The sequence below is a fragment of the Bison bison genome, unplaced genomic scaffold (genome assembly GCF_000754665.1).
Source record: "Bison bison bison isolate TAMUID 2011002044 unplaced genomic scaffold, Bison_UMD1.0 scf7180017864487, whole genome shotgun sequence".
Taxonomy (NCBI): Eukaryota; Metazoa; Chordata; class Mammalia; order Artiodactyla; family Bovidae; genus Bison; species Bison bison.
The window spans coordinates 4584333-4608011 of NW_011495047.1; the positions used below are offsets into that span (position 1 = coordinate 4584333).

Below are 23679 nucleotides of genomic sequence, written 5' to 3' on the forward strand. Positions count from 1 at the left end.
AGGGACTCTTTTTTTAAAAAAAAAATTTTTATTTATTTAGCTTCACTGGGTCTTAGTTGCAACATGTGGGATCTAGTTCCCTGACTGGGGATCGAACCCAGGCCTGCATCAGGGGTGCAGAATGGCCACTGGACCACCAGGGAAGTCCCTGGATCAGGACTCTGATCACAAATCTCCCCCTCTTCCCCATCCCAAAGAACTCTCTGATCACCTCTTCTTACTGTGTCTTATTCCTCCTTGAGAGTTATCACCAGGTCTGCATTAAAGGAAGCAGAGAACCCGGCTGTCTCTCCCAGCATCCTTTCCATTTACAAGAAGTCTAAGTGGCAGGGGCTGTTCAGACCTTGCTAGGTATTTCCTTTGAGACATCGGCCAGAGGAAGGGGTGGGAGTCAAGGCAGGCAGGAAGAAAAATGTTGTTGAACACGGCTGGGCTCAGCAGATGAAAGCCTGCAGGCCTTTGGCTGAAGACAGCGCACAAAGGGACAGGCAGAGCCAAACTTCAATCATTCCACCTCGGTGTTTACATCAGCCAGCCCTGGGCACTGCCCTGCTGGCAGCCTGGGTGTTAGTAGCTGTTGGCTTCTGGCCTGATTGGAAAGAGAGTCCAGATTTTGGAGGGAGTGGAGGGAAATAAGAACAACATGTCCTGTTTATTCAGAGGATGTGGAGGCCTCAAGAATGGCTGGATGCACAGGGCACCTGGCTGCAGGGTGATACCCCTCTGCCCTCCATGCAAGGCCACACACCTTGGGAGAATCCCAGATCTGAAGCTGGAGGAGGTCTTACATTAAGAAGTGGTTCAACTCTCTGATCTCAGCATGGGAAAATGGGAACCTGCCCAGCTGACTGATAAAGCAACCAAGGCCTGGCCTTATCTTAGGATACGCAGCTAGTAGGTGGATTGAGTGGGGAGGGGGACAAAGTAGAAATGCAATCTCTGGTCCCCTCTGTCTCATCCCCTCCTGGGGACACTCTGGCAGCCTAGCCAACCTGGGCCACCATGAGTGACATTTTGCTAACAGTGCTTGCCTGTTTGCTGAATACTTACCCCAGCCCATCCACAAGCCACCATTTCCTTTTTGGGAGTTGCTAGCATCTGATCAGCCTATTATCCAAGGCTTAAGTGTATGGTGTGGTTTATTTAAAGGGATTCCCAGGTGGCTCAGCAGTAAAGAATCTGCCTGCTAATGCAGGAGATGCAGTTCAGTCCTTGAGTTGGGAAGATCCCCTGAAGGAAAAAATGGCAACACACTTCAGTATTCTTGCCTGAGAAATCCCATGGACAGAAGAGCCTGGAGGGCTACGGTCTACGGGGTCACAAAGATTTGGACACGATCAAGCATGCACACACATGGGTTTTTTAAGGGAAGTCATTCCCATAAGAGCTGGGGCAGTCAGGGAGTAGAGAACTTGTTTCAAGATTTAAAGTCTCATTTGAAAAAAAAGCTCATAGCCTAAAAGTTGAGAATTATGTTTTATTCGCATACTTGGACTTGCTGAGGACCTAAGCCCTAGAAGCAACCCCTTAGATAGCTCCAAGGGACTGTTCAAAAGAGGTAGGGGAAAAGCCAGGATACACAGGAGTTTTTTGCAACAAAAACCAGATAGTTGGAACATCAAAAATTATTGTTAATGAGAGAAAACCACACATCTCAAGTTAATGAATTTAGCACTTTTCTGTGTACAGGAAAGATATGAGTCTGGGCTTGTTGAGATCATTCCTTTGATATTCGCCTTAATTATCTAAGGTCTGCATCCTGTTTTTCTCCATCCTGAATCCCCTTAGAGTACACAGTCCAGGGTGCCTGCAGTGGCTGATGGCTTGATGGCTGCAACATCCTTTGTTTACTGTCAGGCAATATTAATTTACAAAAGTCTCCATAGGATTTGATGAGACAGAAAAGAGGGAAATGGGCATTTCAGGAAGCCACTTTTTAAAGCGTTTTATTAAATGCTTATTATTGTTGTTCTTTAGTCGCTCAGTTGTGCCCAACTCTTTGTGACCCCATCAACTGTAGCCTACCAGGCTTTTCTGTCCATGGGATTTCCCAGGCAAGAATATTGGAGTGGGTTGCCATTTCCTTCTCCAGGGGATCTTCCTGACCCAGGGACCTCATTTCCAGCACTGCAGGTGGTCTCCTGCATTGCAGAGGTAAAACGCTAGTCATTAGCAAAGCACTCTACCCACATTATCTCATTTAATCTTCACAACAACCCTACAAGGGAGGCATGAAATGCTCTAGGTTTATGGATGAGGCTGAGGGAGGGGGCAGTGAAATACTTCATTCAGTATCATCTGATGGTTAGCCCAACAGTTGTCTCCCTGAGCCCTTATTCTTAACCCCTGCGCTATACTGCTTCTCATGGTGGAGCAGGAGAGACAAGTGGAAAAGAAATGGAGAGTGGAGATTTATTGGCAGAGTGGGTGCAACTGACATGTTTTCTGTGGTCAGGCATGGGTTAGGTGTTCAGTACTGTCTTGAACATCTGCTGATCTAATATTGAGCCATTATATTAATGCTGTAGAAAATCCTGCCATCACAATGTGAATGGCAACCCCCAAATTTGGGTTCCTATAATATAGGATCAATTCATGGGTAGGCTAATGAAATGATCTGGAGGAATCCGTTCATCATCACTCCTACTAGACCCAAATTCCTATTAGTATAGGTGACGTGGTTTCACTCTGACTATATGTCCATGTCCTTTATCAATTTGTATGTTCCCTAAGGATGAGGATTGTTAGTACTTTAATCAGTAAGTCCGTCCGTCAGTAATTGAAGGAACTCTCTCCAATTCCCTTGGTCTTCTCTGTTGGCTTTCTAGTTGAATTAATGAAATTAGATTATTTAGTGATAATCGTTTCACAATATATACATATTGAACACCCTCAACTTACACAATTATATCTCAATAAGATTGCAAAAAAGAAAACTTTTATCTTCAGCCATATGATTCTGAGTAGAGTTACAAAGAAAGCAGATTCAAAGCCTCCATTGCCTCATTCTCAAATGGTTGAACCCTTTTAAGAATCTAAACCAGCAATTTAAATTTATATTCTGGGACCCAAATAAAACCTCTGAAATGACATTTCTTTTAACCAGTAGGTCCAGAAACTGTTATTCATTGCACATATTGGAGGGGAACTTCATCCACTGAAATGTCTCAAGACTTCTTGTAAAGTTTGCTTTTAACCATGTACTTAAGGTCTTGTGATTTCTAAATTTGGACAGAGGGGCACTAAGGCATGATTTCAAGATCAATGATGAATAACTCAGCAACCTAAGATAGACAAATGACTTCCAGATTCAGCTTTTCCATTGATGGTGTGACCTTGGGTGAACTGGCTAGCCTTTCAAAGCCTGAGTTTCATCCTTGTACAGGAGAAGAAAAAATAGAACCCATCATAGATAATTGTTGTGAAATTTAATTGAGTAAATATATCCACAGGATTCCCTGGCACTAGGCAGTGTTCCATAAATGTGAAATTAGAAGGTGAAGTAAATTAGTGGTACTGCCTCAGCTCTTTTTGTTCAGAGGCTATTTTTGTCTCCTAGGAAGGAGCAGGTGGTAAAGAGGATGGGTGGGTGGAGGAAGTGTTGTGGCGTGTTTGTTGTGGGACAACGGAATGGAAAACCACTTGAACAGGTTGCATGAGTCAGTGCGGGAAATGCACAGGTGTTGTTATGCCTAAAGAAATTCACTGCCTACCCCCACCCCGACCCCCAGTCTTGGAGAAAGGGAGACGCCTCACATTTTTTCTGAAAAGCAATTCTCCTTGTTTCTTAGTATAGAAACCTGTTCTATGAGTCATTACACATTTTTCCCAAAGGCCACCCAAGGTGGCCCACCCTCAGCCAAAAGCTTCTCTTCTTTTCCTTGGATGTTGTTTCTTGTATCTTGTCTGCAAGTCAACGCCTGAAAGCACTCTAATGATTAGAAGAATTGATATGAGTACCTCTCAGGATATTCCCCATGCCTAAGAGGTCACCCTGATAAGATGTTTCCCTTGAAGACCCCTTGGGATCTTGGGTCACAGTGACCAACACAGTAACGATGCTTGTTGCATGTACATTAAGAGTCCAGAGTTTAGTCAAGAGTTGTTGGGGGTAGTTGGACTTAGTATTGGGCTCTTCATGGGATGTATCCTGGCATCCACTGAGGTTGTAGGTGTCATCTGTGGGATCAGGGTTGCCAAGGTGACTCAACTGAAGTGCCTGAAACTCTCTCTACCATCAACAAAGGATAGCAGGGTCTTGATCTGTGCAATGCCTATAATTCAGTGATTTGATCAATTTCTGATGGGTTAAATACAAGAGTCTCAACAGAAGAGTATACTTTCATGATTTTTAAAGAACGCGGTAGAAATTATGTGAGCCTTAAAGGGCAGCATGAAAGATCTAGAATCACAGACTCTAGGCTGGACAGTTCATTTTATGTGTCAAGTCAAAAGAGCCCCCAGATATTTGGTTAAACATTATCCTGGGTGTTAGTGAAGGTGTTTTGGGATGGGATTAACCTTTGAATTGATAGACTAGACAAGGCAGATTGCCCTCCCTAATATGATATTCGGCTCTTATCAGTTGATCAGTCAAATGAAGATCTAAATAGAATAAAAGGGTAACCCTCCTGTGAACAGAGGGAATCAATCCTGCCTGACTGAGATGGGATGTTGGTCTTTTCCAGCCTTCAGGCTTGGACTGAAACATCTGCTTTTCTGGGATCCTGAGCCTGCTGGATTTCAGATCTTTCATTTCTGATTCTTTGACCTTTGGATTCAGTCTGGAGCTACATGCTCTTGGGTTTCTGGTTTGCCAACAGTCTGTCATGGACTTCTCAGTCTCCATAATCACATGTGGTGAGCTAAATCTTTACAGTAAATTTCTTTCTACCTATATAGATGTATTGTTGCTGTCGTTCAGTTGCTAAGTCATGTCCAACTCTCTACAACCCCTTGGTTTATAGCCCGCCAGGATCCTCTGTTTCCATGGGGTTTTTCCAGACAAGAATACTGGAGTGGCTTGTCATTTCCTTCTCCAGGGGATCTTCCTGGACCAGGGATTGAACCTGAGTCTCCTGCACTGGCAGGGGGACTCTTTACCACTTAGTCACCAGGAAAGTCCCATATTGATATATATGTATAACCTATTGGTCCTGTTTCTGTGGGGAACTCTATTACACTTGGTAAATTAAACATGTGTTTGTTTGGCTGTTTTAGTATGTTCAGGCTTTCAATGGGCCGCTTAAATTTCCCACATTTAAGTATCTGCACTCCAAACCCTGGCCTGCTGCCTAACAGTGAGCTGCTTTATAAAGATAAATTTAGATCTCCTCCTGAAAGCTTCTAAATTTATGTGGGTTTTTTGGCTGCACCGGGGCTTCCTTGCTGTGTGTGTGCTTTCTCTAGTTTCTGTGAGTAGGCACTGTTCTTTAGTTGGGGTGCAAGAGCTTCCCTTTGTGGTGGCTTCCTTGGTTGCTGAGCATGGGCTCTAGGTGTGTGGGATCAGTAGTTGTGGCACACAGGGCTTAGTAGCCCCCAGGTATGTGGGATCTTCCGAGACTAGGGATCGAATCCGTGTCCCCTGGATTGGCAGGTGGATTCTCAACCACTAGACCACCAGGGAAGTCCTCAAGTGGATTTTCTTTTAAGTTTTTGTTACAAAGTTTTACATATGACAAATTACAAATTAGGTCCCCAGTTTGCGAAGTGTAAGCTTGAGAATATGTCCAATCAAATATATGAATAAATATATAGAATATATGAAAGAAGCACTAAGTTTGAGCTTACTCTGTATAAGAATGTGCTTTGAGGTCTAAAAATTAAAGTTAAGGCAAATTAAAGGGACTCTTTTAAGAGGGGTTAGAATAACTTCCATGAGATAACTTCAACCACATGCCAAACACAAATTAAGTTCAGCGAAGGGTGAACAATTTCATGTATGATAACACCGTGATGGTTTATTGAAAAGCCAAAAACAGGAAAGCCAAAAGTTAGAGCCTCAGTCCATGGAAAATGACATCACAAGAAAAATTGGCTGTCCCACCAGTGGAAGTGAGAGAGAATCTGTGAGTGTGGCATAGCTTAAGGTGTTAAGTTTTTATGATACTAAGGTTATTCTTCTGCTTGTTGCTTTTATTGAATGTAAGCAGGTAAGAGGCATTGGAAATATTCATTGTGATGCCTAATATTGTTCTCAAGTTGTTTTTTTTTTTAAATTAATTAGTGCTGTTTCCCATGCAAAACTGTCACCTCCTTTCTTATATCCTGGGACCCAGTTTACTTCTAATTGTGTCTCTGACAGTACTTAGGTATTAGTACTTAGTGCTGGACTCCGTGCATAGAGGGTCTTGGTATATACTTTTTGAATAGAATGGAAGTTATCATCCACTCAAACAGTCGTGGAAACACTATAATCCAAAGTAGGCAAAGACTGGTGAAGTTCATCAGGATGAGTACAGATTAAAACCAAGAAAGGCAACACCTTGTATTTGCCTTTAAAAAAAAAAAAAAAAGGGCTTTTTTTTGTGTGTGTGGCTGCATTGTGCAGCTTGCAGGATCTTAGTTTCCCAACCAGGGATGGAACCTGTGCCCCCTGTGGAGCACAGAGTTCTAACCACTAGACAACCAGGGAATTCCCAATATCTTATACCTTATACCTTGTACAGCATTGTTCTTGCACAGAACACAACTTCCTTATTATAGCTTACACACTCAGATATCATGCTAAGAACATTACACATCTTCTGAGTAGTAATCCATTGTATGGCTATGTCTGAATTTGTTTGTCCCTCTGCCTGTTGATAGAAATTTGGATTATTCCCAGATTTGGGCTATTATAAATAAAGCTGCTATGAACATTGCATAGAGCTCTTTGTGCGGATAGCTTATTTTCATTTCCCTTGAGTAAGTATCTAGAAGTATATTATGAAGCTATAGCAAATAATGCCAAGCTGGTTTTTGAGTAGATACTGATGAATGAAGAGAATGTGAAGTCCACAAAGAAATAAGGGAATTTCATATTTAATACAGGTGGTATGTCAAATCAATGAGGAAAAATGGATTATTCGATCAACAGTGTTGGAACAAATGGGTAGATAACTGAAAAAAAAAAAAACATGCTTTAATTGCTTTGCTGGTTTAGACTACGTATTGTAAGAAAAGGATGGCTGTTCTTAAGGAGGAATGAAAAGAAAAAAAGAAGTCCTGAAACTCCAGGACCTGGTCAGACATAAGCTGTAACTAATTCCCGTTTCTAACTAGAAAAAATTAAAACTGAGATGGCCTTTGAGTGATTAAGACCAATTACAACTAAGCCTCATGACAAGGAGCAAGTCAAGAGTATGATGATCAAATCTTTTGCTTAAATATCTGGAATAATTAAAGTGGGTCTAGGTAAATCCTTGCAGTTGGACAAAATTGCTCCAGGATTATAGACCAAAGGTACAGTTCTCCCATCAAAGCCCGATACCTGCTGGGAAAAGAACTGGGGCATAGTGACTGGCACATTGAGCTAATTGGAATAAAATAGATTAAAAGCCAATTATGTTTTGGAGTTACACTGTCTAAAGAGCCAATAGCTGTGTTAAAAGGGATTCTAACTTCTTAACCTAAGACCATGAGCTTATTCAGCATGTTATTATTCTCTAGACAAGTTCTCACAACTATTTCATAGCATTACACGGATTGCCTTTAGTTCAGTCTCCTGGAACAGTTTCTTTGCTGCACATTAGGCAGACCAGAAGCAAAAGCCATTAATTTTTCAGGTTTCTCTTATGGGTAGCTTTTGTCCCACTCTTGAACTGATTTCTTTACTAACCAGTGGAATCACATGGTGGTAACAATTTCAGAATTTCAGTTGCTTAAAACAAAAGAGGTTTATATTGTGCGGACGTTTTAAATAAAAACAATCTCCACACCTTACTGGTGGACTTTTATATTGCTTCCAATTGTCACATGTCACAAATAATTCTGCACTGGACATATTTATATCAATATCATTTTGCACATGAGCAAGTATACATGCAGTTTTTATATCTAGAAAATGGAATTGCAAGGTTAAAGAATATGTGCATTTTAAAATTTGACGGAGACTCACTGATTTATACTCCCACTAGCTATATATGAGACTGCTTATTTCCTCCTACTAGCAACAGTATTATCAACCCTTTTGATCTTTGCCCCACCTGAGAAGGGAAACATAATATTTCATTAACGTTTTGTGTTTCACTTTTCAGGTTATATTAGACTTCTCCTTGCTTTTCATATATTTATGTGAAAAAATAAAATAATAGAATTATTTTAATTTTTGTTTTGTTTTTTTCACATCGTTTTGTCCACTTCTCACTCTGGTTGTGGTAAAAATTATTAAAGAAGACAATTCAGTTGATACAAACAAGCTTTATTTAACACTTCATGAAGCAGAAAGTCTCCATTCAAAGAAGTGCAAAATGGGGCAGAAGGCAGGAAGCTTTACCGGGTAAAGAACAAGGAATAAGGAAGAGCAAAGAGAAAATATCTGATTGACCCAGGCTGCAGAGTCTGCTTGCCTGCTTGGGGTGAGAAAGAACAAGGAAATGAGTATAGAGCCCAGAGTTGGCTCGCTGTTTGGCTGACTGGATAGACTGCATTTCAGGTCAAGTGGAGCATTTACAAGGACACAAAAGTTACCCGGGTTGGAGTTTGTTAATCAGCGACATCCCAGGCAACAGTGGGCCATCTTGGGCCCAGAAAGTAATTCAACATATATAACTTTTTCTTACAGGTTTATGAGAACTATTTACATATTCAAGGAAAGAGTCACTTAAGATATACACTGAAAGTATTTTCCCAAATATTTTTATTTCTTTATTTCACTTCTTAAGACTCAGCTTTATTCATTTATTTTTATTTTTGGCCGCCCTGGGTCTTTGCTGTTGCGTGAAGGCTTTCTCTAGTTGCAGTGGGCAGGCTTCTTACTGAGGCGCTTCTCTTGCTGTGGAGCCCAAGCGCTAGGGCGCACAGGCTTCAGTAATTGTGACGCACTGGCTTAGTTGCCCCTCAGCATGTGGGGTCTTCCCAGACCAGGGACTGAACCGGTGGCCCCCTGCATTGCAAGGTGGATTCTTAACCACTAGACCACCAGAGAGGCCCAATTATTTATATGTAGATGCTATTTTTTGTATTTTTTTGCCATGAAGCATCTTCCCCCCGCCCCCGTCCCCATCTTTTTTATATAGTTGAATACCTATTGTTCCTTTGGGTCATGTCTGGGTTAGGGTTTTACTTTGGGAAGATGTTGTCATTAAATCAACAAAGTAAGGGATACAAGAGCAACATCTTCCTTTTTTCTTCTAGTATCTTTATAGTTTCATATTTTGTTTTGACATATTTAACCCAGATGAAATGAATTCCAGTGTAAGTTGCAAGGGGGGATACATATTTATACACTGTTTAACTGGTGAGAGTGTGTGCTTTTGTAGATGAGGATCTGTGGGCTGTGAAACACAAGTTGTTGGAAACTAATTTTCCAATGAATATATTTTTCTAAGTTTGAGTTTTTTACCCTGTTCATGCGAAACTTACCAAAAATTCACTGAAACAGTACATTCTCGGCAGTGATGAAAGAAAGCTACAAGAATATGGGCAGCCTGTACTCAGCTCCAATTAAATGTCACCAAGGCAGGAATAGCGAAACAGTATTGTCAGACATGCCCATTTCAAAAAATGCCGGAATTCAAAAATCTGAATTTGCATCTGAAATCCCCTGATGTTTAAATGTTAGCAACTAAATCAATAGTTTTAAAAACATTGCCTGGGCCAAGCAAAACACATCTGTGAGCCAGATGGGGCCCTGAGGGTGCCAGTATGAGACCTGTGGTTTAGACTTGCTTCCTCCTAATTCTCAAAGATGCAAGTACCTCTTCTAGGGGCTGCTGTAGTGTGGGTAGCCCTTATCACAATAGATTTTAATTGATTGTTGGTGGCCTAGTTTTTCTATTAGGCTCAAGCTTTTCTATTAAGTGATAAAGTTATAAATAGAAGTATTCACAGATTTTGAGGTCCCCAGAACCACAGCATCTTTCACCTAGTAGACATTTAGTATGAACGTTTGTTGAATGAATTTTAAGTAGATGAATGAGTGAACTCTACTGCAAGTACCTGCTGCTGCTGCTGCTGCTAAGTCGCTTCAGTCGTGTCTGACTCTGTGCAACCCCACAGATGGCAGCCCACCAGGCTCCCCCGTCCCTGGGATTCTCCAGGCAAGAACACTGGGGTGGGTTGTCATTTCCTTCTCCAATGCAGGAAAATGAAAAGTGAAAGTGAAGTCGCTCAGTCGTGTCCGACTCTTCACAACCCCATGGACTGCAGCCCACCAGGCTCCTCCATCCATGGGATTTTCCAGGCAAGAGTACTGGAGTGGGGTGTCATCGCCTTCTCCGTGCCAAACTTCTGGACAGAACAGCTCAGATTCTCGGAGGTTAGACCACGCCCTCCCCTCCCCTCACCTCCCCTGGGCGCTCCCGCTCCAGGCAACCTGAGCAGTTGTACCGGATTTTGTTAACAGGTGGCTTCTTGCACGTTGTGACTCTTGGCCGCTAGATGTCTCCCTATGCTTAAAGGACATTCTGAAGCCTTGGGGTCAACTTGTGTGCTCAGTAGCTCTGTCGTGTCCGACTGTTTGCGACCCCTTGGACTGTAGCCAGCCAAGCCCCTCTGTCATGGGATTTCCCAGGCAAGAATACTCCAGTGGGTTTCCATCTCCTACTTTAGAGGACCTTCCCAACCCAGGGATTGAACCTGTGTCTCATGCTTCACAGGCAGGTGGCTTCTTTACCACTGAGCCACCTGGGAAGGCCTGGAGTCAACCTATGGTTTGGTAAAAAGAAGCAATTCTTAAGTAAAAAAGAATGCCTTAATCTCAGGTCACAGCTTCTACAGATATTTGTTCTCTTGAGGAAGCCGAAGACAGCCACAATGTCAAAGAAAAAGTCCCCAGGGACAGGATCAGATTTATTTTGTTCTGGGAGAACTTTTCATCCTCAGAAATGCACCCCTGGGGGCAATGAAACGACAGTCTGTTGGATTTTTTGCCTCTAATCTAACAGATTCACAACTGTTCTCCATCTCTGTGGTGTTACTTTACTCTGCTGCTTCAGCGGGTGGAGAAATACATCTTACTGTTAAGGGTTTGAACTCTAGAACCTGTGTAGTAAAAGCAGAATTCAACTTGGAAAATGTATTAAGGCTTCCCAGGTGGAGCTAAAGGCAAAGAAACCACCTGCCAGTGCAGGAGACATAAGAGATGGGGTTTGATCCCTGAGTCAGGAAGATCCCCTGGAGGAGGGCATGGCAACCCACACCAGTATTCTTGCCTGGAGAATCCCATGGAGGAAGGAGCCTGGTGGCTATTGACCATCGGGTCACAGAGACAACTGAAGTGACTTAGCATACACACTTGTGTTAGTAGGAACTTCTTCACTGAGCCTGCCAGGTGCTCGTGTGAATTCCTGAGCATCACATGAACACAAAGGATATGTTTTGGTGCCTGTGGTTGTATTTTTCACGTGCCTCATGAGGGTCTGCGGGGTCCACTAAGGTGGGAGTACTTTCTTATTTTAGTTTATTATTCTTTCTGCTGGCCGCACAGCTTGCCGGATCTTAGTTCCCTGACTAGAGATTGAACCCGGGCCCTGGGAGTGAAAGCCCCAAGTCCTAACCACTGGCCTCTCAGGGAATTCCTTTCTTTTTTTTTGGTGCTGCATAATTCTCACTGTAAAGACAGGCAGAGTAGGGGGTAAAAAGCTCAATACTTTTATAGTCCATGGCTCTCTCTTCTCAGTGTTATCTCTGACATTCAAATATAGTACATTCTGAACTGATTAAAGCAATTAGAAGATTTCCTGACTGTTGAATTTACCCAGGGCCTTGAATTTAATGACTCTTGAAGCTACTTGAATAAAATGAAACTGTGGATTCTATGGGGTCTTGGTGGCTCTCCAACTGATTATGGAAAGTTCGGATGGTAAGAACGCTGTGTCTTGTTAGTACCTGAGACAACCTTGCCTTTACCTTTCGTTTGGTTCTTTTGCAAGCGTTGGGCACCTCTCTGTGTATTTCTCGTATGTCTTTAAGAAGCAATAGAGGTTCAGAAAATAGACTCTGAAGTCAGGTTGTGTTCCTCTCGTAGCCCATCATTTCCTTAACTGCTCTGTGCCTCTGTTTCCTCATCTGTAAAATGGGGATGTTAGTGGTTCCTGCCTCACAGAGTGCTGAGGATATAAAAGCACGTGGAAATGACTCAGAAGAGTCCTTGGAATATGATTAGTGTGCAGTAAAAACAGCTGATTCTCAACGCTTGACAGTTCATATCATTTTCTCCTTTGCTGTCTAGGTCAATTTCCAGGTTTTTGATTGTTACACTTGTCTCTTATGTGATTGGGAGAAGTTCCTATAGTTGTTCAAACTCTTTCCTTGTTTACTTCAATGTTTTCTTTTTTTAAATTGTATTTGTTTGGCTGTGTCCAGTCTTAGTTGCAGCACGTGGGGTCTTCACTGAGTCACTGAAGATCTTTCCATGCAGTGTGCAGGCTCTCTAGTTGTGGCGTGCGGGCTCAGTAGATGTGACTCACAGGCTTAGTTGCTTCAAGGCAAGTGGGATCTTCCCAACCAGGGAAGGAACCCTGGTCCCTTGCACTGCAAGCCAGATTCTTAACTACGGGACCATCAGGGAAGTCCAAATGTCCTTTATATTAATGCTAAATAGCAATACTATTATTTTGCAATAACACCACCTCCCACAACAGTTTCTCATAAGTCACATTGACCAAGTTTTGTCCTCAGACAGTCTAATAAGTCCCCATCTGCCTCTCTTTAAGTCCTAGTTCTGAGTGGTAAGAGACTACATCCGTTTTGATTGTTTTGCCATATTTGTAAGAATTACCATATTACTCACTGTAATTTACATTTTATAATCAACTCTTCCCTTATTTACTCCTCCTTTCAGTTTTTTTTGTATAATTATACCTGAATCTTTTTTTAATTGCATTTAACCCTTTCACAATTATGGAATAAAGCCACGGGAAACAGTTCAGGCCCTCTCCCTCCCTTGAATCACCATATCATTTAAGGTGGCCCATTTAAGCTCTGCCCCTGGATCAGAGCTTCTCAGAAACCAAGTTCAAAGGATATCCAGCGTATCAGATGGATGGACACTGCTTGGCATGGGTTCATGTCCTTCGTGGGTCCACCTGCCGATTCAATTAAGATACTGTCTCAGACTCACAACTGCCTCTCCAGGAAGGTTTGCTGAGGTCAGGAGAATTAGATAACTAGTTCTGATAACACGATTCTGTTTGCCATTTCCTTTTTCCCAGACTTCAGGTTTACTGCTGTTTATTCCTGTGACTCTGCTCTTTTGCTGGAAATGAAGCCATCAGACTGTTCAGGAAACCAACGCAAATAGATGGAGTTAGAAGGCCTGATGCTCTTCCTCAGCCCCCTGTCTTCCTTCTTGCTCTTCTTCAGCATTTGTAAGATGCTAGAGCCAGCCTCACCAAGGAAGCTCTGTGGTCAAGACCACCAGAAAAAAGGAAAATGTAGAGTTGACCAGATGGACCAAACCACATTTGTTTAGCTGCCTTTATAGCATCAGGTGAACAATCTTGTTTCTGCTTTATAGGTTAGTGTGTGAGATCTGGGGGCAGAAGGAGCATTGCAGTCACACCAGAGCAGCAGTGTTGCCATGACTCTGCCTTTGAAGAAGGTGGCTCTTCTTGGGTTCATAACAAAGACGTGTCATACATGTCACCTCAAGGCTCATACTATGCTTCTTCCATTTTCTTTTTGTTCTCTGCAGTGACAGAGGCACCCCATCCCCTAACCAGGAAATATTGAAAAATTCAGCATCGCGTGTGTTAACAAATTATTAGGAGGAAGCTACAAGGGGTGATTAAATGGTTTGGTGGTGAGTCATTGTAGTGAGAAGCACACCCTCTTTTGACATGCCCGAGTGCCCAGTTGCTTAGTCATGTCTAATTCTTTGCGACCCCATGGACTGTAGCCCACCAGACTCCTCTGTTCATGGGATTTTCCAGGCAAGAATACTGGAACGGGTTGCCCTTTCCTCCTCCAGAGGATCCTCCTGACCCAGGGATCAAACTTGAATCTTCTGGAGCTCCTGCATTGGCTGGCGGATTCTTTTGATACAACCTAAATATTGGGCCTCCTATGATCACCTTCTATCAAATATAGAATTGCCTATTAAACACATTCATTTATTTGGATTCAGAGTTTCACCAGAATCAATGTACTCGTGAAACCACTGGTGTTTACTAGATGCTTAATTTTCTTGAAACAGTAAGCCCCCTGTATAGTGAAGCTTCTACTTGCAGATTTTCAAAGATGCATTGAAATGTAGGTTTCATCAACATCAGATGTGAGTGAAATTACAGCTTGCCCTCTGTTTCCTATTGCTGACGATCCTTCAGCTCTACCATCTCCCACCTCCCCTTCCTCCTCCAGTCAGTAATTCTTCTTGCCCGTTCACTTGACACCAGCCCATGTATGCCAGCTGTTGTTCTGTATTACTGTGTTTTTCCAAGATACAATACTGTAAGACTAAAAGTGTTTTCTTAATTTGTTTTATGCATTATTTGTGTGAAAAGCATTATAAACCTATTACAGCACAGTACTGTATAGTCAGCTGTGTTAGCTGGGGACCTAAGCTAACTTTGTTGGACTTACAAATGCATGCTTGGAATGGAACTCATTCGTATGTAGGAGACTTACTGTATCTGCTAAATGATACCATTTCTTTGCTCTAAGAAACAGTAGGGGTCCTTTTGGTTGTGGGGCTACGCACCAGTGCCTAGGAAGTTGCTGGGCTTCGTGGCACAAAGAGCTGGAGGTGAATAACAGCTGTCATCGGAGCCACCAGCCCTCACCATGCCAAGTTCCATGCTGATTGATCACTTTTTATCTGTTCACTCTGCCACTGTTTCCTTACCTCTTCCCCTCCCCCTCCACCCAATTCTACTGCTACTTTCTCCCTAAGTAATTAGTAAATATTAGCCTCATTTTATAAACACTGAGATATCAGTGACATAAGTGTGCCTACAAGCTCTTGCATTTTAATACAGACAAAAGGAAAAGGCAGCACTGAACTGAAAAGATGGCATCTGATCCTAGAACGTTAGGCATTGGATTAACCAAAGGAGTGCATACAGGTCTAGAAGACCTTGACTCTTTGTATTCAATGAATATTTGGTCTCCACTTACCATTGATGCATCTCCAAAACAGGCAAAACCCTGCTGAAAAGGCATGTGAAGAGAAGGGGATTAACTTGACTATTATGACATCAGCTCTATTCCACCCAGGCTAGTGGGTGACACAGGAGGGATGGTTGATGCCCTTGAAAAACTGGGGGTTGGCAGAATGGCTTCGTTCTCTAGTCAACTCTTCCACTGGACCTGATCCAGGCCCGGTCGTGAAGAGCAAGGATGTGGACCACGTGGCCAAGCTGTTGTTGGAAACGAGAAGATCACATTGAGGTTCAGCCTGCTTGGCACTGAAGGTCAGTCTTCAACTTGAAATTATGGACCTTGATAATTTGGGGAATATTGTTCTCTCTAAAAAAAAGAGATTTCTATTAGATTTTAGTGCTCCAAAGACCTTTTTGTTCTTCCTGAGAAAGTATATATTTCCTCTCTTCTGATAATAAGAGCAGTCTACCAGACTAGCTTCCTCTTTTCCTTGCTAGGAAGCTCTGTTCATAGAGTTAAGCTTTCAATTTACAAAACACAGCAACTACCTAGTAAGTTTTTATTTACATTCTTTCTCTTAGTTGATGCTCTACTTTTATAGTTTCTCTTTTGAATATTCCATATACATATACATATATATATATATAGTTTGTGTATAGAACTATTACAGTTTAAATTTCTTTATGTCTATTCTAATGTAATTTTATTTTAAGTGTTAGTATTGTAAGCTGCCTCAAATCATTTGTAAGTTACAGAGTGACTTAGAGTCACCTACCTCAAATTATTGGTAATTGTGAAGTGTTAGTTTTCAACTTGGATGGGAAAAAGAAACTTATGAAAGAAGTTAACAAGGTTTAGCATGAGGTTTTCTAAGGACAAACAACATACTGAAAGCATTTGCCCTGTGCGTACATGCCAGGGCTCTCCTTTGCCCACCTTCATTCTGTAGTATTTCAAAGAGAAGTCTGAGGTGGCTTCATCTGGGAAAGTAGCAGGCCAATTATTCAGTGTTGCGCAAGAAAATCAGAAAAGGAGAAATAATATCTGTCTCTCTCCATACCCCACTGGTATGACCCACCTCTTCCCACCTGAAATTTACACACGGAGGGCTGCATTCCTTCCGCTTTATGAGGTATGACCCTGGGTGTCCGGAGGCTGGTTGTGGAAGCTGGACAGAGTGACACTGTGAAACACACCAATCGAGGACAGAAGTGTCCTGCATTGCCCTGGAGCATTTTCCTCCCATTTCCCCTCCATGATTTCTGTCTGCTGGGAGAATTGTTAGGTCATGGGCTCTGATTTCCTTCCTCTTACCAGGCCTGATAGGGACTCTAAGTGGGAGGAAGAGTCAACAGAAAGGTATTTTTCTCTTCCTTATTGAAGCGGGTGTGTTCTGGGCTTGTCTGCCCACAGGGTAGCAATGTGCTACAGGAGTTACCAGTAAATCAGTGGCCTGTACACATGCCAGCGAGCTGCTGTGGCTCAGCTATTTCGATTGTCTTTCCAAACAGAACAAGAAGTGATCAAGCCACGATTACCCCAGAGGAAGGGCTCCCGGGGGCTGTGATGTGAAGAGTGGAATCACAGGTAAGCCCCAATGCTGTGATTTGATTCCTTAGAACGTGTCTTAGCATCATCCTTACCACCTGTTAATCTGATTAGTTTTCAATAATTGAAACCCATATTTCAATATCCTGTTTCCTGAAGAAGGGTAACTAAAGGAATGGAGAGTGGAGAAAACAAGGAACAGATACAATCGAGTTCAGTTTCTTGGTAACTGTATAAATTGAGATGTTATGTGAGTCTCAGGCTCAAGGTTGTTGATTCAAAGCATAACCTTCTCTCTATCGATTTCAAGACAGTACCCCTTCTTCTTGGGGGGTGGTGTCTGGGAGGTGGATTGACTGAAATAAAGAAAGCTTCACCAAGGGTAATCGTACAAACACAGTCCATTGTGCCATCTAAGAAGATCGTTTATTTTCACTTTAGGATGAATTAGTTTAAGATTTGACCTAATTGGTATATTTCCAGGAAGTATTTCCCAATTTAACTTCTTCTTTGGGCCCTGAAAAATCCACAAACTGATGTTTTTAATTACTTCCTGGTCTCTCTCCCTCAAATAAGTACAAAGTGACCCGTTATATTTTCTGACAAGCCTTGAAACGTAGTCATTTTTCTCTTCCTTTTTCTTCTTTTTCATGAAGAATCCATGCATGAAAGCCTGCTAGTCTATGTAATTCATCCATGCCAGAGACTAAATCATGGGAAGTTACCAAAGGAGGTATGGAAGGAAGGTCAGGCTGCAGAGGTGCAGGGAAATGATAACTTTGGCATTTCCATGGACAAATCCATTAAATCAAACCTGGTAATAACACACTGTAGGCTGCAGATTACAGAGTCAAGGGAAGTAACAAAAAAAGATTAAAATACATTTTGTAATTTATCAGAGTACTAACACAAACCTTTTGCTATGTTTTTAATAAAACACCACTAATTACTCAAACATAACCCAAATTTAAAAGGATCGTATGTTATATGACCACATAGAGTACTTTGTTCAACCATCGGTGGTTTAATCACTAAGTTGTGTCTGACTCTTGCAACCCCATATTGTAGCCTGCCAGGCTCTTTTTCCCATGGGATCCTCCAGGCAAGAAAACTGGAGTAGGTTGCCATTACCAAGCGGCATAATCTTGAGCAAATTATTCAGCTTTTCTTGTTCTAGTTATTTAATGTGAAAATAGTAGCCATGAGCATAAAGTGTTAAAATTGGAGCATGAACATGTTGAGTCTAAGAGGCTTGACTTGCACAGACTCCTATTTAATGCATGACCACAAGTTGATGTAAATTTTTGCTGACATGCCTCATAGGTACATATATCTTGCTTCTCTACAAACACAGTGTATTCCTTTACTCTTTTTTAAAAACAGGGGCAGGGTTCTCATGAAAGGTTTATGTCTTGTTGTGCTGAGGGCGAGGGGGTCGGTACTTTGGTATCTATGTGCCCTCTGATGTCATTCGTTCTGCAATTAAAGAGACAGACATATCCTCTTAGGAAAAGTAAATGAACACATTCATTCAAACTAGGGTGTCAGTGACTTTTTTGAGCACTTTCAGTTCAGTCAGTTCAGTCGCTCAGTCGTGTCCGACTCTTTGTGACCCCATGGACTGCAGCACACCAGGCCTCCCTGTCCATCACCAACTCCCGGAGTTCACCCAAACTCATGTCCATTGAGTTGGTGATGCCATCCAACCATCTCATCCTCTGTTGTCCCCTTCTCCTCCCACCTTCAATCTCTCCCAACATCAGGGTCTTTTCAATGAGTCAGCCCTTCGCATCAGGTGGCCAAAGTATTGGAGTTTCAGCTTCAACATCAGTCCTTCCAATGAACATTCTCCTTTAGGATGGACTGGTTGGATCTCCTTGCAGTCCAAGGGACTCTCAAGAGTCTTCTCCAACACCACAGTTCAAAAGCATCAATTCTTCAGTGCTCAGCTTTCTTCACAGTCCAACTCTCACATCCATACATGACTACTGGAAAAACCATAGCCTTAACTAGATGGACCTTCGTTGGCAAAGTAATGTCTCTGTTTTTTAATATGCTGTCTAACTTGATCATAACTTTTCTTCCAAGGAGTAAGCATCTTTTAATTTCATGGCTTCAGTAACCATCTGCAGTGATTTTGGAGCCCCCCTCAAAAATAAAGTCTGTCACTGTTTCCACTGTTTACCCTTCTATTTCCCATGAAGTGATGGGACCAGATGCCATGATCTTAGTTTTCTGAATGTTGAGCTTTAAGCCAACTTTTTCACTCTCCTCTTTCACTTTCATCAAAAGGCTCTTTAGTTCTTCTTTGCTTTCTGCTATAAGTATGGTGTCATCTGCATATCTGAGGTTATTGATATTTCTCCTGGCAATCTTGATTCCAGCTGGTGCTTCTTCCAGCCCAATGTTTCTCATGATGTACTCTGCATAGAAGTTAAATAAGCAGGGTGACAATATACAGACTTGACATACTCCTTTCCCTGTTTGGAACCAGTCTGTTGTTCCATGTCCAGTTCTAACTGTTGCTTCCTGACCCGCATACAGATTTCTCAAGAGGCAGGTCAGGTGTTCCCATCTCTTGAAGAATTTTCCACAGTTTGTGGTGATCCACACAGTCAAAGGCTTTGGCATGGTCAATAAAGAAGAAATAGATGTTTTTTCTGGAACTCTCTTGCTTTTTTGATAATCCAACAGATGTTGGCAATTTGACCTCTGGTTCCTCTGCCTTTTCTAAAATGAGCTTGAACATCTGGAAATTCACAATTCACGTATTGCTGAAGCCTGGCTTTGAGAATTTTGAGCATTACTTTACTAGCGTGTGAGGTGAGCGCAATTGTGTGGTAGTTTGAGCATTCTTTGGCAATGTCTTTCTTAGAGATTAGAATGAAAACTGACCATTTCCAGTCCTGTGGCCACTGCTGAGTTTTCCAAATTTGCTGACATATTGAGTGCAGCACTTTCACAGCATCATCTTTTAGGATTTGAAATAGTTCAACTGGAATTCCATCACCTCCACTAGCTTTGTTTGTAGCGATGCTTCCTAAGGTCCAACTAACTTCGCATTCCAGGATGTCTGGCTCTAGGTGAGTGATCATACCATCCTGATTAGCTGGGTTGTGAAGATCTGTTTTGTATATAGTTCTTCTGTGTATTCTTGCCACCTCTTCTTAATATCTTCTGCTTCTGTTAGGTCCATACCATTTCTGTCCTTCATTGAGCCCATCTTTGCATGAAATGTTCCCTTAGTATCTCTAATTTTCTTGAAGAGACCCCAAGTCTATCCCATTATAATGTTTTCCTCTTTCTTTGGACTGATTACTGAGGAAGGCTTTCCGAGCACTTTGGTTTGGTGCAAGCATGAACTGGAAGAAGCAATAGGGTACCGGGTATGGAAGGATGTGAGCCATGGCTGGGGTGTGTCCCCAGGGTGAACACCTCAGAAAGTAGAGGAACGGCTTCTCCACAACAATGTCATTGAATTCACAGTTTTGCATAAGGCCACTCATGTGGGCTTCCCTGGTGACTCAGTGGTAAAGAATCCACTTGCCAATGCAGGAGATGGGGGTTGGATCTGTGAGTTGGGAAGATCCCCTGGAGAAGAAAATGACAACCCATTCCATTATTTTTGCCTGGCATATCCCATGGACAAAGGAACCTATAGTCCATGGAGTCACAAAAGTCCATGGGATCACAAAAGAATCGAATATGACTTAGTGACTAAACAAACGAGAACACCTTATGAAACCACAATCTACCCAATCTAAACATATGTCTTTGCAATTTTCAAAATATTGTTCTCTTTCAAATTATCGTTCTCTTTCTAAAGATTTTTGGCGGGAAATACCCATAGTTACATAGATTGTGTTTGAGCAGAGATGTGCTCACAGGATGTCAAGGCCTTCAAAGTTCTGGACTGGCTACATGGTCTTAATAGCTGTGAAAATAATCTAGGAACCTAGAAGGATGGTGCAAAAGATGTAAAGCATCACCCTCTCTCCTATGCCCAGCTGGTTCTAGTCTTGCTGAATTCCACCACTGCAGTACAGAAAACCAGAGGAAATGTGGGGAGAGGGGCCTCTTACAGCACCCCACTCCCCAGCAAGCCACAGAGAATCTCATAGAAGCTCCAGTTCAATGGCAGATGAAAACCTGGGCTCTGGCATATCAGGACAAATATCCATAAGAATTAACAAGTGTGAAATTGCCCTAGCATTTTCTAGAGTTATTGTAAATCTCCTGTGCACGGTCAGTTAAGTGAATAAAATCCAAAAAGGCGAACAGACATGAAAAAATGCAAAATATAGTTAAATTTTGTTGATGAGGATGATCTAGTCCTCATAGTCTCTGGGTTCTCAGTGCAAATGTCAGTTTTTAATCTTCAGAGGCCCACAGACAGTGGAAATTGTTGTTTTGCTTTAAAGAAGGTCTTTTGGAACAAAGACTTTATTTAAATAAAGTCTTGAAAATAATTTCTTTATCATTTGCCTCTTCCTCATAAGATAAAATTTTAAAAAAATCTGGTCATAAGGGTTCCTCTATTATTTAGGGATAAGCAGACATTTACTATAAAAATGTGGTATTAGGACTGGTTCACACCTGCAGCGTTTTGGGTAAAGAGACTTTGGATTAAGCAGATTATATTTTCCATGAAAACCTTTCAGACTTTTTGTTTGTACTTTAGCCCAGTTTTGCTTGATGACATTCCTGTGCTTAATTGCTTAAGAATATCAGGTTAATTCTTCCTAATAAGATACTTAACGATACAGTTCTTAGGCATATAACATAACACTCTTCTATGCTGTTGACCAAGATGCCAATTAAGCAAGTAACTAGCAAAAGAAAAGACAAAGACAGCATAGAATTTTAAAAATATTCAGGTTAGAGTTTTATGATGACAGTATGCACCTTTAAAATGGATAAAGATTTTTCCAGGTGGTCTTAATAAAGAATGGTTCCATCGAGAAATGTAGCTGGGATAGCTAACTATTCATTTGGAGGAAAAGGAAAGGAAAGCCCTTGTTGTTGTTTAGTCGCTAAGTCATGTCTGACTCTTTTGTGACCCCATGGATTGTAACCCACCAGGCTCCTCTGTCCATGGGATTTCCCAGGCAAGAATCCTAGAGTGGGTCACCATTTCCTCCTCATGGGGATCTTCCTGACCCAGGAATTGTACCCTTGTCTTCCACTTGGCAGGCGGATTCTTTACCACTGAGCCACCTGGGAAGCCCCAAAGCCCTATTTTATACCAAAACCTAAAATAACTTCAGGAAGGTTGAAGATGTAAATGTGTATAACAAACAAACAAACGAACTTGCCTAAAGAAGTATGAGACGTAAATATAAGAGGATATTTTTTTTTACCATATTTGCATAGAAAAAATTTTTTAACATGACCCCAGGTTTAAAATCCATAATGGAAGAGATTGACAGACGTGATTCCATGAATGTTTTAAACTTTTGTGCTGAACAGGACAACATAAAAAGTTATGAGACCACAGACAAATGATGGGCAAATGTTTATAACATGAGTGACAAAGAGCTGATATCCATGCTATGATGAGCTCCTAAAAGCAGCTGTTAAGATAAAAGTGAACATTTCAATAGAAACACTTGATATAAAGACTTAAATAGTCAAACCAGAAAAATACATATAAATACATATAAATGGCCAATGAACATCTGAAAAAATGTTTTATTTTATTAATAATCAAAAGCCTAGAAATTAAAACAATTAGAGTAAAATTTGCCAATTAGTTTGGCAAGCATTATAACCATGTTGGGGCCAGTGTGACGAAACAGGCATTTCTACACTGTACCAGGGACTATAACTGGGTACAAATGAGAAGGCTCATTTGGCCATGTCTATCAAAACTCAAAATAATCTGGAATGAAGGATGAACAAGAAAAAGGTTAATAGAAGGGACGTTTAAGACAGATTATAGGAGTCTAAATAACAAATTTACCATGATAATGTGTTTGCTTTTCATCTGTACATAATGTGAAGGCGTTTTAGTTTTGAATTGGCATGGTATTTGCAGGATAGGCAGAATGCCAGGCAACTGGTTTTATTTCTAGAAAAATCATTTGAGGAAATATAATTGTAAAATAGGCTTTTACTTACTAGGAAATTGTGATGAAAATACTGTTAATACGGTTAGGGAAACTTATAGAATGAGTATTTTTTGGTAGATTTGAAACAAGGTTTATCAATGTGAGCACTGAATGAGAAGTCAGATATTGTTTTACTCATTTAAAAACAGATCACACAAGAACAGTTTGTAAAATCTTTAATCTGACCTTTCACCCTTGAAGACCCCACAAAGCCTGTTCTGTAGGTTCTTCCCAGTAGGCCTGATGAATTGTGTTTTCACTCTTGAAGAGTTAGGTTTCCTTGGATACAAAATGACATTCACATTTGTTAGGAACATAGCTTTGAAACATACATTCTTCTTTTTCTTGTACAAAGAGAGCTTAACTGAGCTACATGTGAAAACAGCACAGTCATCTCTAACAGCCATCTTCAAATTGGTCATCAGTGGTCTGACCAACATCATCTCAGTTGTTTGGGGTATGGTTAATCTTTAGTTCCAGGTCCATTTGTTTCCATTTCCTTGCAGCCAGTTACTGAAACTGTGGCAGCTCGTGTCCTGGGTACAGTCTGGTCATCATGTAGTTAACTTCTCCCACCCCGTGTTTTAATATCTATGAGACAGCTCACAGGATATGGCTCTGAATATTATCTATAGACCTTGAGAAAGAACTAAAGGTCTTTGCCTATGCTTAATGACTGTATTATTATTATTATTTAGTCTCCTTTGACTCTTTTTCTTTGTTTCAGCATTTCTCTCTTTTATGATTATTCTTTGACTAAAGTTTTCCACAGACAAAA

The 23679-nt window shown here is 41.4% G+C and overlaps 1 protein-coding gene across 4 annotated transcripts in view; it reads left to right on the plus strand.

The window, feature by feature from the left end:
• Positions 1-23679, plus strand: part of GPR110 (G protein-coupled receptor 110) — a 95882-nt gene that overhangs the window by 34580 nt on the left and 37623 nt on the right. For 2 of the 4 annotated variants that reach the window (XM_010863050.1, XM_010863053.1), the window contains exon 1: positions 16660-16830. The gene's annotated coding sequence lies outside the window, so the exon portion shown is untranslated. Of the gene's footprint in view, positions 1-15459; positions 15555-16474; positions 16603-16659; positions 16831-23679 lie in introns of those variants that run through there. The other 2 variants (XM_010863051.1, XM_010863052.1) reach the window with 2 other exon arrangements.